General features: G+C 42.3%; 1 long non-coding RNA gene across 3 annotated transcripts; it reads left to right on the forward strand.

Moving 5' to 3' along the window:
* The first annotated feature begins 4,876 nt into the window (after positions 1–4,876).
* LOC136759612 (uncharacterized) lies at positions 4,877–14,419 on the forward strand. Of its 3 annotated transcripts, none has more exons than XR_010820072.1 (4): positions 4,877–5,009; positions 7,269–7,340; positions 13,820–13,987; positions 14,289–14,419. It is a non-coding gene; the product is annotated as an uncharacterized LOC136759612 (long non-coding RNA). The 3 variants fall into 3 exon arrangements; XR_010820070.1 differs by having other exon boundaries at positions 4,878–5,009; positions 7,269–7,354; XR_010820071.1 differs by having other exon boundaries at positions 4,879–5,009; positions 7,269–7,328.
* The last annotated feature ends 289 nt before the right edge of the window (positions 14,420–14,708 follow it).

Genomic DNA, 14,708 nt, shown 5'->3' on the forward strand with positions numbered 1-14,708 from the left:
CTGCATGGAACACAGACATGCATCTCAGTGTGGTTCCCCACTGTTACTTTGTCCTCAGCTCTGCTCCAAGGAGGGGCGTCCTGCACAGACAGGTTATTCCAGAAAACATCAGGTCTCTTACATACAGTTCCAGTTCATACTTGCAGGAGGAAAGCACTCCTATTCTGAGGCTATATCCTGCTGTAATACTTTAGCCACCTAGTGTGAATTCATTTATTTTAAATGAAGGATAAGCTCTGGTAATTAAGAAACATAAGAAAGTTTACAAACGAGAGGAGGTCATTCGACCCATCATGCTCGTTAATAACTATGGTTCACGTCCAGTCTATTTTTGAATGTTTTTAATTGTTTGACAGTTACGACAAAGCATAACAAATCCAGTGCTGACCTATACCAAAATATAATCCAATCTAACAATGACAAAAGGCCACTTAAAATGTGTAAAAGAAAGCTGAATATCACACCAATACCCAGATAAAATCACAGCTCAGACCCACCAAACCTGCTGCTTCAGTGTTGCTCCTCCTTGCCAGAGGGCTTTTGTGTCTTTTCAATGGAAAGGTGCCATCAGCTATTGATTATCTAGGTTTGGAGCTTGCTGCTGCAGAGAGGGTGTCAGTTCTGATTACACAGCTCCCTGCAGAGGGGGGTCAGTGTGTCTCCACTGCTTTTTAGTATAATCTGCATTAGTTAAATTAATTGCAATTATTGTTATTATTCATTATTTGTTATGTGTATGTTTATTTACCTACCCTCCCTTTGTCAAGTGTATCTAACATCCAAAAGGGAACAGTAAAAAATGAATAAAAAGAAAGTACTTACACAGCACTGAGGGGTACAGTATGTAGAGCTGTATAGCAAAAACTGAGTAACCAAATACAGCATAACTTACAGCAATGTGACAGCAGACTTCAGTAGCTTGCATGCAGAACTAAAAGCTGTCTCTAGCTCTCTGTCTGCTTGTCTCTGGCTGTGTGCCTTTCTCTCTGTCTGCCTGCCTGTCGCTATCAAATTCAAATAAGCTTTATTGGCATGATGTTCTGGTGTTCCCAAAGCTTACAACAAATATTCCAGCCACAGAAATACTGGGAAAACCACAATACACAACACAATACAAAAAATCCATAGTTGGAATATGGCTAGAATCCTCCCCCCTCCCTCCTCCCAATTCAACAGTAATAGGCAGGTAACAAACAGTGTGTGGCAGGCAAGGTATCTAAACTGTCTGTTTGCCATCTTACCTGTTTCTGTTTGTCAGACTGTGTTACAGCAGGGTCTCCAGCCAGTCTCCTCTCAGGTCCCTGATATCAGCCTTAAGAACCTGGTGCCCCGTAGTACTGGAGCTGTGTAGATCCCCACTGACAGCACAGTGACTAGGGACTGGGTTGCTGGGACACATAATAATATGATTTCAAAGATTTAGAGAATAAAAAATAAAATAATACATAAATAATAATAATTATATATATGTACACATTTGGTGAGTGATACAGTTTTCAGTCAGCAGTGAGAAGGAAGGCCAATTCAAAGAGTAGCAGTGCAGAACAGTGCATGTGCACATGGAAATCTGTCCACTAACACTTAACCCTGGGAGCCATTAACTGTCCTGGAATTTGTCTAGCAGCTGTAGTTCTACTAAATACCCTGGAATGGTCCCCCCCTACAGGACTCCCCCTACAAGCGTGGAATATCCACATCCACATGTGGCATGTTATCCAAAAAACTGATAACATGCCACATGTTAAAAATCAGTTCAGTCAAACCCTAAGAGAGATCAGGATAAATGAGTAGGAGGTACTAAAGGGAATAGCAGAATTAAAAATAAACAAATCACCTGGGCCAGATGGTATATTTCCAACAGTACTTAAAGAAATTAGGGAAATTATTTATAGGCTGCTAACTCAAATATTGCAAATGACACTTAGAACAAGGGATGCGCCAACTGACTGGAAGACAGCAAATGTCATACCAATCCACAAGAAAGGAGACAAAACTGAGCCAGGAAATTACAGACCAATCAGTCTCACCTGCATCACCTGTAAAATGTTGGAAAAAAATATTGGACAGAAAATAGAGGAGCATCTTAATGAAAATCATATTCTTGGAGATAGTCAACATGGGTTTAGATGAGGCAGATCATGCCTTACTAATTTATTAGAATTTTTTGAAAATGCAACTGCAGCTGTAGATCATGTGAAAGCATATGATATGATATACTTAGATTTTCAAAAAGCTTTTAATAAGGTTCCACACCAAAGACTGATTGGAAGCTGTAGGCATTCAGGGTAATGTAAGTAGATGGATTATGAACTGGTTGATGTATAGGAAACAGAGAGTGTCGATTAGAGGAGTTGCTTCTAACTTGAGTGAGGTTGTTAGTGGAGTTCCACAGGGATCAGTACTAGGGCCTGTGCTTTTTCTAATCTATATTAATGATCTGTACTCTGGGATAGTTAGCAAATGTCAAATTTGCAGATGATACTAAAATAGATGGCTCAGCAGATACAATCTCAGCAGCACAGGTTATTCAAAAGGACAGTTGTGGGCAAAAAAGGCAAACAGAATGTTAGGGTATATTGTCAAAAGTGTAGAATTTAGAACATGGGCAGTAATGTTAAGACTGTACAATGTGCTAGTTAGAGCTCATCTGGAATACTGTGTACAGTTCTGGGCACCACAAGAAAGGAAGATATCACTGCTCTAGAGGCAGTTCAGAGGAGAGCAACCAGACTTATTCCAGATTTGAAGGGAATGTCTTACTTGGAGAGACTGAGGGACCTGAACCTTTTCATCCTGGAACTGAGGAGACTACGTGGGGACTTGATTCAAGTCTTCAAAATCATGAAAGGCATCACCCACATCAAACCAGAGGAGCTTTTCCAGATCAGCAGGGACACATGGACCCGGGGACACAAATGGAAATTCAGCTTCAAGGCATTCAAAACGAAAAACAGGAGACACTTCTTCACACAGGTTATTGTCACAATACACCATGAACAAACACTCATGGCTTCAGGCTGCCACATAGTGGCTAAATTTGGAAATGCCTCATCCTCACAAATTATAACAATGCTTCTCAAAATAAGTTAATGTCCTTACAGGTATGTTTGATGATCAGTGGCGTGTCCAGAAGTTTTTTTTCTTCAACATCTTTTCTAAGGGGTACCAACAAATGTGTCCAGGCCATTTTATAATATCTTTGTAGAATGAGCAATAATTAATCTCTTTTCACAGCTTCTTTGCTTTATTCTATGACATAAGGCATGCAAGTTTACATGATGCAATAGCTTTTAATTTAATTACTTTTTGGGAGGAATTAAGCATTATTTCAATGAGCTGTAAAGCTACTAACAAATTTGAACACGTTTGTATATGTTTATTCAATGTCAGAGCAATTGTCTCTTATCTCTGTACATTTATAGATACTAACACAACTAATAAATCTCAAAATAAAAATACAATAGGGGGTGTAGCATTTTGTAGTATGAGGTCCGGACCACCCCACAGTGGTCCATGCAGTGGTCCAGACCACTTAGAGCGACCTGTAAAATATGTTGTTGACGTGTATTAATATATTCAAACTACAATCATAATTATCACAAACATGTAAAAATTCTTATTTACCACCTTCTAATTGTTGGTTGTACTCTGATACAGTTTAACACCAGTAAATTGTATCTATAATCTATACAAAAAAGAACTGCTTATCATGAATAGAACCCACAACACCAGATTCTCAGCACTGCTCCTTAACCACTGTGCCAACAGAGACGCAAGTAATAATTTGAAACCTGTTTTAAGTAACCTCCAGCCACTGCAGCCAATTGTCCTGGTTACAAGGTACTTCAGTCAATCACAAAGTGCTACAGTATACAACAGTGTACTATAATGCAGTACTTGAGTAGGTTACTATAGTACATAACAACACAATTGTACTACATACTGCAGTACATCACTACAGTAGGTTGTATAATTTCCTGTAGAATTCTACAGAAAACTATAGTAGGTACTATAGATGTTGATGAACTGCATTTCTTCCCGTGTGTCTGTGTAAACAAGGTCACTGTCTCGCGGCCTTGCTGTGCTACGGTACTGTGCCATAGTGCAACCCTGATACCCAGAGGAACAGAGTCTGATAAGAATCAATTTTCTCCAGCAATTTGGGCTTGATACATCGTACAAACCCCCCTTATATTAAACATTACGTATGCTTTAATTTTCCCCAGTTTGACCATATATGGGTTTTCCTAACGAGTTGTCAGGCAGAAACCAAACTTGCACTCATCACGGGACAGACATGTGGGCTCTGTTATCTTTCTCTCTTGTCTGGTCTACATAAAAGTGCCTGTAGTTTGTAACTTCTCTAAGACTGTTCTTGAAATCGCCTCTTGAACCTCTTCCTTGCAGCTGCATGTATTAAAAACCTTTGATTGGAAACATATATCTCTCTCCAGATTTCTTCAACTCTTCAGATGTGTATATTAATGTATAGATGTATTTCATAAGGGGTTGTTTTTAACGCATTTTTCCACTGAATAGTACCCCGGGAAGGCAAACTGATTTGAGAGCACACATTGGTAACCTTGAAATACAGTATTAAATTATAGTCCCTATAAAACAAACGGATGTTAATGTTGAAGAACCGGTATAATGTTTTATATAAAGTGCTGATCCTGCAGAAGTCCCTCCCAGCATTTGCTTCATGGTTTTCAGTGGCTTGTCTTAAGGCTGGAGAGGTCACATCATAGTGATTGATTGACAGTTGTTAATGATGACTGTGGGACGAGACTTCTCGGAGTACATCGAAGGAAGCCATCTGGTTTCTGAATCCCACACCTCCCCCCAGGAAGACAACCACAAAAATTCCAAAGCTACACTTCTTGGGAGCATGTGACTGGACCCTGCACACAGAACCAGATGTCATGCTTTCTATAAAAGCTGTTTCATTTTGTTGTTCAGAGAGTCTCCGCTGAGGTGGGGAGCTTCCATGTTGGGGCCTTCCAGGTCAGGTATGTTAAATAAATACATTATTCTCTGTGCTTCAGACTTACATTCTTTACTGGGTTCAACAAATGTCAATTAATCAATTTTTACGTTTCCACGCAGTCAGCGTATTCCTCAAAGACTGCTAATGTTAGGGAATGTAGTTCAAATCAGATACACGAGAAACAAAGTGAGGAAATCTGAGAACAGAGACAGCTATTTAAATTATAGCAATGTGATAATGTTATTGTTACACTCTTGTGAATTGGCAAGTCAAGGGTGGAGTTAATGAGGTTTTATTTGAGTAACTCAGAACTGCTGCTGCGAAGAATAAAGAACATTAACAAGAGCAGCATACTGTAAGCCCAGCTCACGGCTTCAGGAACAGACAGTGCGCTGCTGTCTGCTGGTTTATTTTTATATCAGACACAACAAGGTAACAAACTGCGGTCACCGACACAGAAAGGAACACTCAGACAGGATGGGAAACAAACACAACAAAAGTACAGTTTCTGCCATCCTAGGGCTCAAGTTGAATGGTCTCTTTTGCCAGTTCAAACATTATTACAGTTATATAATAAGGAAACCAGCCTAAGTGGTGGGACACACCTCGCAGTGCACCTTACTTTTAAGTCGTTCTAGGGATGACTAACATTTTCATATTAGGCTACACATAGAAATGTCCTTTCTTACTGTAAATCATTGTACTAATATAAGAGTGTTGACACAACACAAATAATAAGTCTGGAAATGCCCCGCAGCAAACGATAAACAGTACTGTACCAGTAGTATGCAGTATACGGTTTATATGTAACAATGAAATCTGCATAAATCCATATACAAACAAATTCATGCATATCAACAGGGACCAGGGACAGAAGTAATGTGCGGTGATCCAGACCACTCAGACGATGTGGTTCAGACCTCGTGAAATTGGATGCATATGAAGGCTTAAAATATATATTTTTTAAGCCAGCATAATAACTGTATACTCAGTGTCAGGCATGTGCACAGGCTTGCAGGGGTTCAGGTTAATTGGTCGCTCCTTGTCTGAGTGTGTGTTTGAGGTCCGGACCACAGCGACCAAGTGCTCTGCACCACCGCGCACTGGTCTTAAAGCAGACTGAATGTGTGTGGCATTTGTTTTAGTTTTCTTGACACAACTCAAAAAAACTATCCAAACTACAGGCATAATAATCATAAACATGTTCATATTAGCATATTCTAAGTGTGCCTATTTGTAAATAGGCACATTCTGCATAATTAACACATTACAAGTGAAGTAATATTTTTCACTTAGATTACTTTGATTAAACATTATGACCACTGACAGGTGAAGTGAATAACAGTGATAATCTCGTTATCATGGCACATCAGTTGGTCAGTGGGTGTCAGTCAGTGGGTGGGATATATTAGGCAGCAAGTGAACATTTTGTCCTCAAAGTTGATGTGTTAGAAGCAGGAAAAATGGGCAAGGATAAGGATCTGAGCGACTTTGACAAGGGCCAAATTGTGATGGCTAGACAACTGGGTCAGAGCATCTCCAAAACTGCAGCTCTTGTGGGGTGTTCCCGGTCTGCAGTGGTCAGTACCTATCAAAAGTGGTCCAAGGAAGGAAAAGCGGTGAACCAGCGACAGGGTCATGGGTGACCAAGGCTGATTGATGCACGTGGGGAGTGAAGGCTGGCCCGTGTGGTCTGATCCAACAGACAAGCTACTGTAGCTCAAATTGCTGAAAAAGTGAATGCTGGTTCTGATAGAAAGGTGTCAGAACACACAGTGCATCGCAGTTTGTTGCGTATGGGGCTGCGTAGCCGCAGACCAGTCAGGGTGCCCATGCTGACCCCTGTCCACTGCCGAAAGCACCTACAATGGGCACGTGAGCATCAGAACTGGACCACAGAGCAATGGAAGAAGGTGGCCTGGTCTGATGAATCATGAGTTCAAGGTGTTGACTTGGCCTCCAAATTCCCCAGATCTCAATCCAATCGAGCATCTGTGGGATGTGCTGGCAAAACAAGTCCGATCCATGGAGGCCCCACCTCACAACTTACAGGACTTGAAGGATCTGCTGCTAACGTCTTGGTGCCAGATACCACAGCACACCTTCAGAGGTCTAGTGGAGTCCATGCCTCGACGCGTCAGGTCTGTTTTGGTGGCAAAAGGAGGACCTACACAATATTAGGCAGGTGTTCATAATGTTATGGCTGATCGGTGTATGTTGCATTAGGTACGTAGGATATCTTATTATTAGTCTAATTTAAGTTTATTTCATTGTTTTGCAGATGGTAGCAAAGATGAGCTACAAACTGAAGAGCCAGGATCAGCAGCTGAGTCAGAGTCAGGCATGGAAACTAGTAACAACTATTTGGTATTATTTTGTGTATTTGTGTGTCAGAGAGTCATTAATGAGTGAAGCAATTTTGATTAGCTAAAATGCTAATGCTACTCATCATGCCTGTACATTGGAATTAATTTTGCCAATTGCAATGTCAGTATAGACTGGTCGATGTCACAGTGTACTTTTTAAAGTTACACTGAAGTAACAAATGTTTTAATTTTAGCTCATTTTATCATGCCATACACCATTTTGACAATTTGTATCAAAATATTAAAAAAATTAATGATATTGAAATCACATTATTTGGACTTCCTGAAAAATATATTTTGACTTTGTAATGTGTAAGTACACAAGGTACATGAAAATTCCAACCAAAACAAATCACAGATCTTAAGGCCTTTTCTCCTTAACTGGTATCCCACTAGCATCCCTGACTAATGTCTGTTTCAGCATTACTAACAACTACTACTATTTTAACATCACATTCATAATTAATCTGGAAAGAAAACAACAGTTTTTACGGTGGCTCATTGAGGACATGAAATAAAAAAAAGAGCCCCTCTGGTTATCTCGTGATCACGACATAACGAGTTGTTTTGTCGTGATCACGGGATAAATTACCTCGCGTTAACTCGTGATCACGACATAACGGTCCGTTATGTAATGTAATGTAATGTAATGTAGGGTTTTTAGTAGTTTTAGTGCTCGGTTTTATTAAAGGCGATTTTATTATAGGTTTTAGATTAAAAACATATATTTCTAATTATTCTACGCTAGTGCAGTCTTCATGCCCTGTCCTAGCTAAATAAAATAAATTATTTCTTTTTACAAACTTGCCTTCTGTGTGGTGGTGTTCTGGGGTCCAGTCGAGCGTGCCCGGGGAGAGAATTGATGGGGGTGTACGAAGTCCTCTCTTGTTAAATAAAAGAGGTGGTGTGGTCGTGAGCGTGTCGCCCCTAAGTACCTCATAGATGGTGACAAAAACAAACAAAAAAACATGCCAGTTTGTTCTAAGTGGTCTGGAACCACTCCTTGGACCACTCTGCTGAGGTCCGGATCATTCGGTCACTATGGTCTGGACCTTGGACCACAACCCCTTCTCTAAAAAGTGCCATTTGGCTACACTTCAGCACAATAATTGCAGCACATAGACACATCACAACACATTGTTTCATGAGAGATATATTCAGTGAGTGTGCAGGCAGAGAACACAAATTAATCATTAGAACACACGACAGTGCAGTAGGGTGCAAAATTCAATAACCTACATGACATGGGATTTTTAACATTACATTAAAACATGGAGAAAGATGTGAAAAGACAGTAAAGTAACCTCTGTGATGCAAGGAAACTGGAAGAAAACGTCCAGATCAAGACAGGAAAACAAAACAGAAGGCATAAAGTTGTTTGTGAAAGGTTGGTCTGTGTGAATATAGCTCTTAAAATGTGGAATTGAATTTTGTTTATCGTGTTAATTTACAGTGCATCCGGAAAGTATTCACAGCGCATCACTTTTTCCACATTTTGTTATGTTACAGCCTTATTCCAAAATGGATTAAATTCATTATTTTCCTCAGAATTCTACAAACAATACCCCATAATGACAATGTGAAAGAAGTTTGTTTGAAATCTTTTCAAATTTATTAAAAATAAAAAACAAAAAAAGCACATGTACATAAGTATTCACAGCCTTTGTGCATGTCAGAGCACAAACCAAGCCATGAAGTCCAAGGAATTGTCTGTAGACCTCCGAGACAGGATTGTATCAAGGCACAGATCTGGGGAAGGGTACAGAAAAATTTCTGCAGCATTGAAGGTCCCAATGAGCACAGTGGCCTCCATCATCCGTAAATGGAAGAAGTTTGGAACCACCAGGACTCTTCCTAGAGCTGGCCGCCCGGCCAAACTGAGCGATCGGGGGAGAAGGGCCTTAGTCAGGGAGGTGACCAAGAACCCGATGGTCACTCTAACAGAGCTCCAGCATGTCTCTGTGGAGAGAGGAGAACCTTCCAGAAGAACAACCATCTCTGCAGCACTCCACCAATCAGGCCTGTATGGTAGAGTGGCCAGACGGAAGCCACTCCTCAGTAAAAGGCACATGACAGCCTGCCTGGAGTTTGCCAAAAGGCACCTGAAGGACTCTCAGACCATGAGAAACAAAATTCTCTGGTCTGATGAAACAAAGATTGAACTCTGGCCTGAATGGCAAGCATCTTGTCTGGAGGAAAACAGGCACCGCTCATCACCTGGCCAATACCATCCCTACAGTGAAGCATGGTGGTGGCAGCATCATGCTGTGGGGATGTTTTTCTGCGGCAGGAACTGGGAGACTAGTCAGAATGGAGGGAAAGATGAATGCAGCAATGTACAGAGACATCCTTGATGAAAACCTGCTCCAGAGCGCTCTAGACCTCAGACTGGGGCGACGGTCAATCTTCCAACAGGACAACGACCCTAAGCACACAGCCAGGATAACAAAGGAGTGGCTACAGGACAACTCTGTGTATGTCCTTGAGTGGCCCAACCAGAGCCCAGACTTGAACCCGATTGAACATCTCTGGAGAGATCTGAAAATGGCTGTGCACTGATGCTCCCCATCCAACCTGATGGAGCTTGAGAGGTCCTGCAAAGAAGAATGGGAGAAACTGCCCAAAAATAGGTGTGCCAAGCTTGTAGCATCACACTCAAAAAGACTTGAGGCTGTAATTGGTCCCAAAGGTGCTTCAACAAAGTATTGAGCAAAGGCTGTGAATACTTATGTACATGTGCTTTTTTGTTTTTTATTTTTAATACATTTGCAAAGATTTCAAACAAACTTCTTTCGATGTTGTCATTATGGGGTATTTTTTGTAGAAATTTGAGGAAAATAATGAATTTAATCCATTTTGGAATAAGGCTGTAACATAACAAAATGTGGAAAAAGTGAAGCACTGTGAATACTTCCCGGATGCGCTGTACATTTATTCTTCCAGTTTTAAATACCTAGTCCCACCATTTACTAGATGTTTTGCTTTACCAATATCAGCACTGGAGATCGCCTTTTTAGGGGTTTCATGGATTTAACCTTGAAATTAAAAACATTTTTTTCCCTTTCTAATATACGGGGGACTCGCATGTAGGTCACCTCATGAGCTCACAGTGTGAGTTCACCGTGAGCTCACAGTGACCTAGTCACTGTGACCTTTTCAACAGGGGGCATTAAATATCCTCTATTTAAATTAGATAGTCAACTCTACATGGGAACATTCATGTTACCCAAAATGGTGCATTATGGGAGTTGCATTATGTTTTGGTGGCTTTTTTCCAGCCTCTCTATATAATGGAAAACCTTCATAATTTCTTATTCCAAAGTCTTCTCTTTTAAAAACAATTGCATTTTTTAAATTTTTTAACATGATGCACCTGGTTTGTATTAGAGCACCACTTCTCAAAGATGGAAGAAAGTAGGAGTTGACTATTGTTTAAACAGAGCATCTTTGGTGGTGCTGTGAAGATCTCAATTTTGTGCAGACAACCCCATTTCTCAGAAGAGAGGATCAGTAAAGAGCAATATGGTAAGGAATTTGAGTTTACTTTTGTATATTCCAGAAAATTGCAATCAAGAATAAACCAGAGATCATAGACTATTTATCAACTGCAACAGAAATATGCAATATTAACTAGTCACAGCAGTTTTCTTTATTAAACACTAAAATCAATGACATTTTGTATTACATACAACCGCAAATGTGTGGCTGCTTTATGAAACAGCTGTGTGACGAAAAAATTAAATAAAGACTTGTGCCTCACTCCGGCTCCGTATCACATTCGAGCTCTGATCCAGCTTGGTGATAAACACGTCTTTGTTTGTGCTCTGCTCGACTCTGCAGGGAATTTCATCAACACAATGACGGTGAACACCACATCCCTCTCTCATGGTGTATGCCTCCTCTCTGTGTCCGGGTTGTCAACAATCAGCCCATCGGTTTACCAGTCTGGTGTCCCAAAAGACAAGTCCATCAGTCTACAGCGGACATCATTCTCAGCCTGCCATGGCTCGTTCATCACAACCCAGTCATTTTCTGGACTGATGGGGACATAATCTCCTGGGGGCAGAACTGTTTTTCCCATTGCTTCTATCATCCCTGGAGGGCCATGCACATAGAGAGACCCCTTCTCTCTGCTCCAATACAGATTTCCCCTGAATACGCAGACCTGGCGGCGGTGTTTAGAATGACCCAGGCTTCCTGTTTGCCACCACACAAATCTGGGGACTGTGCCATTGACCTCCTTTCAGGCACCTCTCCTCCCAGAGAGCGCATTTACCCTCTCTCCCTCCCGGAGTCACAGGCCATGTAGGAGTACATCAAGGAGGCTCTGGACCTGGGAATCATATGTCCGTCCACATCACCTGCCGCTGCCAGCTTCTTTTTCATTTCCAAGAAGGACAAACAATGGTCTTCGGCCCTGCATTGACTACAGTGGGCTCAATGCAGTGACTGTGAAATACCGGTACCCGCTGCCTCTACACTTCCTCCCTCTCTGAACATGTTTCCCAGGTGCGACAGGTGCTCATGCATGTGTCTGCTGCGCAACAGCCTGTATGTCAAGGCAGAGAAGTGCGAGTTCCACCGCCAGCGCATGGGCTTCGTCATTGATGCCAGTGGCGTGCACATGGACGTGGAGAAGGCGAGTGCTGTCACCAACTGGCCGCAGCCACTCACTGTGAAGGAGCTACAGAGCTTCTTTGGCTTTGCCAACTTTTACAAGTATTTTATCCACAATTTCAGCACTGTCGCCTCTCCGTTAACCTCTCTGTTAAAGGGATCCCCTCAGACTTTCACATGGACAGACTCCGCCACTGCCACATTCATCCGCCTGAAGACACTGTTCACGACAGCCCCCATCCTCAGACACCCGGACCCCTCTCTCCCATTCATCGTGAAGGTGGATGCCTCTGAATCTGGAGTGGGAGCTGTACTTTCCCAGCATCACGGACAGCCTCCCAAGCTTCAACCCTGCGCTTTCTTCTCCCAAAAGCTGTCACTGACAGAGTGCAACTATGACATCAGCAGCCATGAGCTCCTCGCTGTCAAGCTGGCTTTTGAGGAGTGGAGACACTGGCTGGAGGGCGCCATGCATCCCTTCCTGGTTCTGAGTGACCACCGGAACTTGGAAAACATCCAGTCAGAAAAACGTCTCAACATCCATCTAGCGTGCTGGGCGCTCTTCTTCACCAGATTCCAGTTCATGCTCAGCTACCACCCGGGATCAAAGAAAGTCAAGGCGGACTCCCTCTCTCACCAGTTCTACTCCTCTCCTGCCCCTCAATCCATACTGTCTCCCTCCTGCATTTTGGCTCCCCTTCAATGGGACATCTGGGACCAGATTCAGCGCAGACTCGCCTCTGATCCGGCTCCTTCCAGTTGTCCAGTGAACTGGACCTACGTCCTGTCATCAGTGTGCCCCCACTTGCTGCATTCCACTCGACTCCTGCCTCTGGTCACCCGGGCATCAGCCACACCATCACCTTGGTCCGGGGAAAATTCTGGTGGCTTGGTATAGTGTGTGACGTCACCAGGTTCGTCTGTGCCTGCTCCACCTGTGTGCAGTCCAAAGCCTCCAGACACCTTCCTGCAGGTCTGCTCACACCACTTCCTGTCCCTCACCGTCCGTGGTCTCACATTGCCGTGGATTTTATCACCGATCTCCCCAAATCACAGGGTTACACCACCATCCCGGCAAACATTCCACTGAAGGGACTCCCCACAGCTCTCGAGACGGCAGAAATGCTTTTCAATCAGGTGTTCCCCATCTCCGGTTTGCCAAAGGACATTGTCTCCAACATTGTCTCCTGCTGCTCCTCCGCCTTTGGATGATGGTCCTGCTTACACGGTGTGCTCCCTGCTTCGCCCCCCTCGCCTCCAATACCTGGTGGACTGGATGGGATCAGGTCCAGAGGAGTGCTCCTGGGTTCTGGCCTCAGATGTGCTCGACCTGTCTCTTATCATGGACTTCAATTATGCCTATCCCACTGCACCTGCTCCTCGGCCCCATGGCCACCCCCACCATGTCCGGTCCGGTTCGGCTGCTCCCAATCGTGGAGAGGGGAGTAATGTCACAGTTCACAACACATCCCCAGTTCTCCACTAGATGTCGCCATCACCCTTCTTTTCCAGTCACCTCTCCCAGCTCCCTTCATTAAATCATTCAATCAACATTCCTGAAACCCATGTGCACTTCTGCAATCACCCTCTTCTCCCATTCACCCAGCACCTCCCAACCTGGTTTTCTGTTCTATTTATAAACCCCTCACTAACTCCCAGCCTTTGCAAAGTTTTGTCAGTGTTCACTACAATCCAGAGCAGTCTCCCAGTGCCTAGTCGAATCCTCGAATCCTCTTGTTTGACTTCCTGACCACGACTTTGAACTTCCCCTGATTGCCTGATCGCCAGACCCTTGCCTTTATTCTTCCAATTGATGATATAATTGTTCTCTACCTCTTTTGTCTTGCAGCATATATTGATATTCAATTTGTCATTCTTAAAAACAATTGGAGGATCTGGAGCAGAATCAAGGAATCATTATGAGGGATCAAATCCTAATAAAAATATTGAGGAGGATGAACACAACCAGTTGGTTGATATGAAACATGACAAAGTAGAGGAGTTTGAGGAATTTTCAGTAAGTGTAATCGCTTTACAATTATAATTCCCCCCCCCCTTGCAATATTTATAGCTAACTGATTAGTGTCATTTTAGGAAAGATTTAGGGCTTTAAAATCAACTGGATTGTGCCTAGTAAGTAACTTTATTTGAAGAATTAAACTTACCAAACATTAGTCACAGAATTGTTTTATGATTTTTTTTACTCCTTTTTGCAAGAGTAGTATGTGTATAACATATCAGGTGAACACGTGTGAGTTTCCATTGATATTCCACAAATTGTATTGTATTTACAGCATGACTTGATTTTTCTATTCCAGAATCTGTGAAGCATTTTCATGAGGTGGAGATTAAAGTAAAACATGGAAAACTCAACAAAAGACTACAGTAGAATTCTAAGTGCTTCATCAAATAAATAAACAGATCACTAATAAATACATTTCTGAACATATTACTGTGTGTAATTACTTATTACTGAATATCAATGTCACAATGAACCCACAGCGTGAGCATAGTTAGGTCACAGTTAGCTCAGAGGAAGCTCACAGTGTGAACTGTTAGGTCACAGGGAGCTCACCTCACATTCTTCACTGGGAAGACAAGTATCACACGTCTAATACAAGTTACACTAGGCTTCTAATGCAATATAACATTTTACAGTCATGGGTTATTGATCTTCAGACACACATTGGCGGTCCAGTACGACACTTTTGCTTTATTTTCCTTAATTAGGTATACTT

This window comes from Amia ocellicauda, chromosome 10 (assembly GCF_036373705.1).
Source record: "Amia ocellicauda isolate fAmiCal2 chromosome 10, fAmiCal2.hap1, whole genome shotgun sequence".
Classification (NCBI taxonomy): domain Eukaryota; kingdom Metazoa; phylum Chordata; class Actinopteri; order Amiiformes; family Amiidae; genus Amia; species Amia ocellicauda.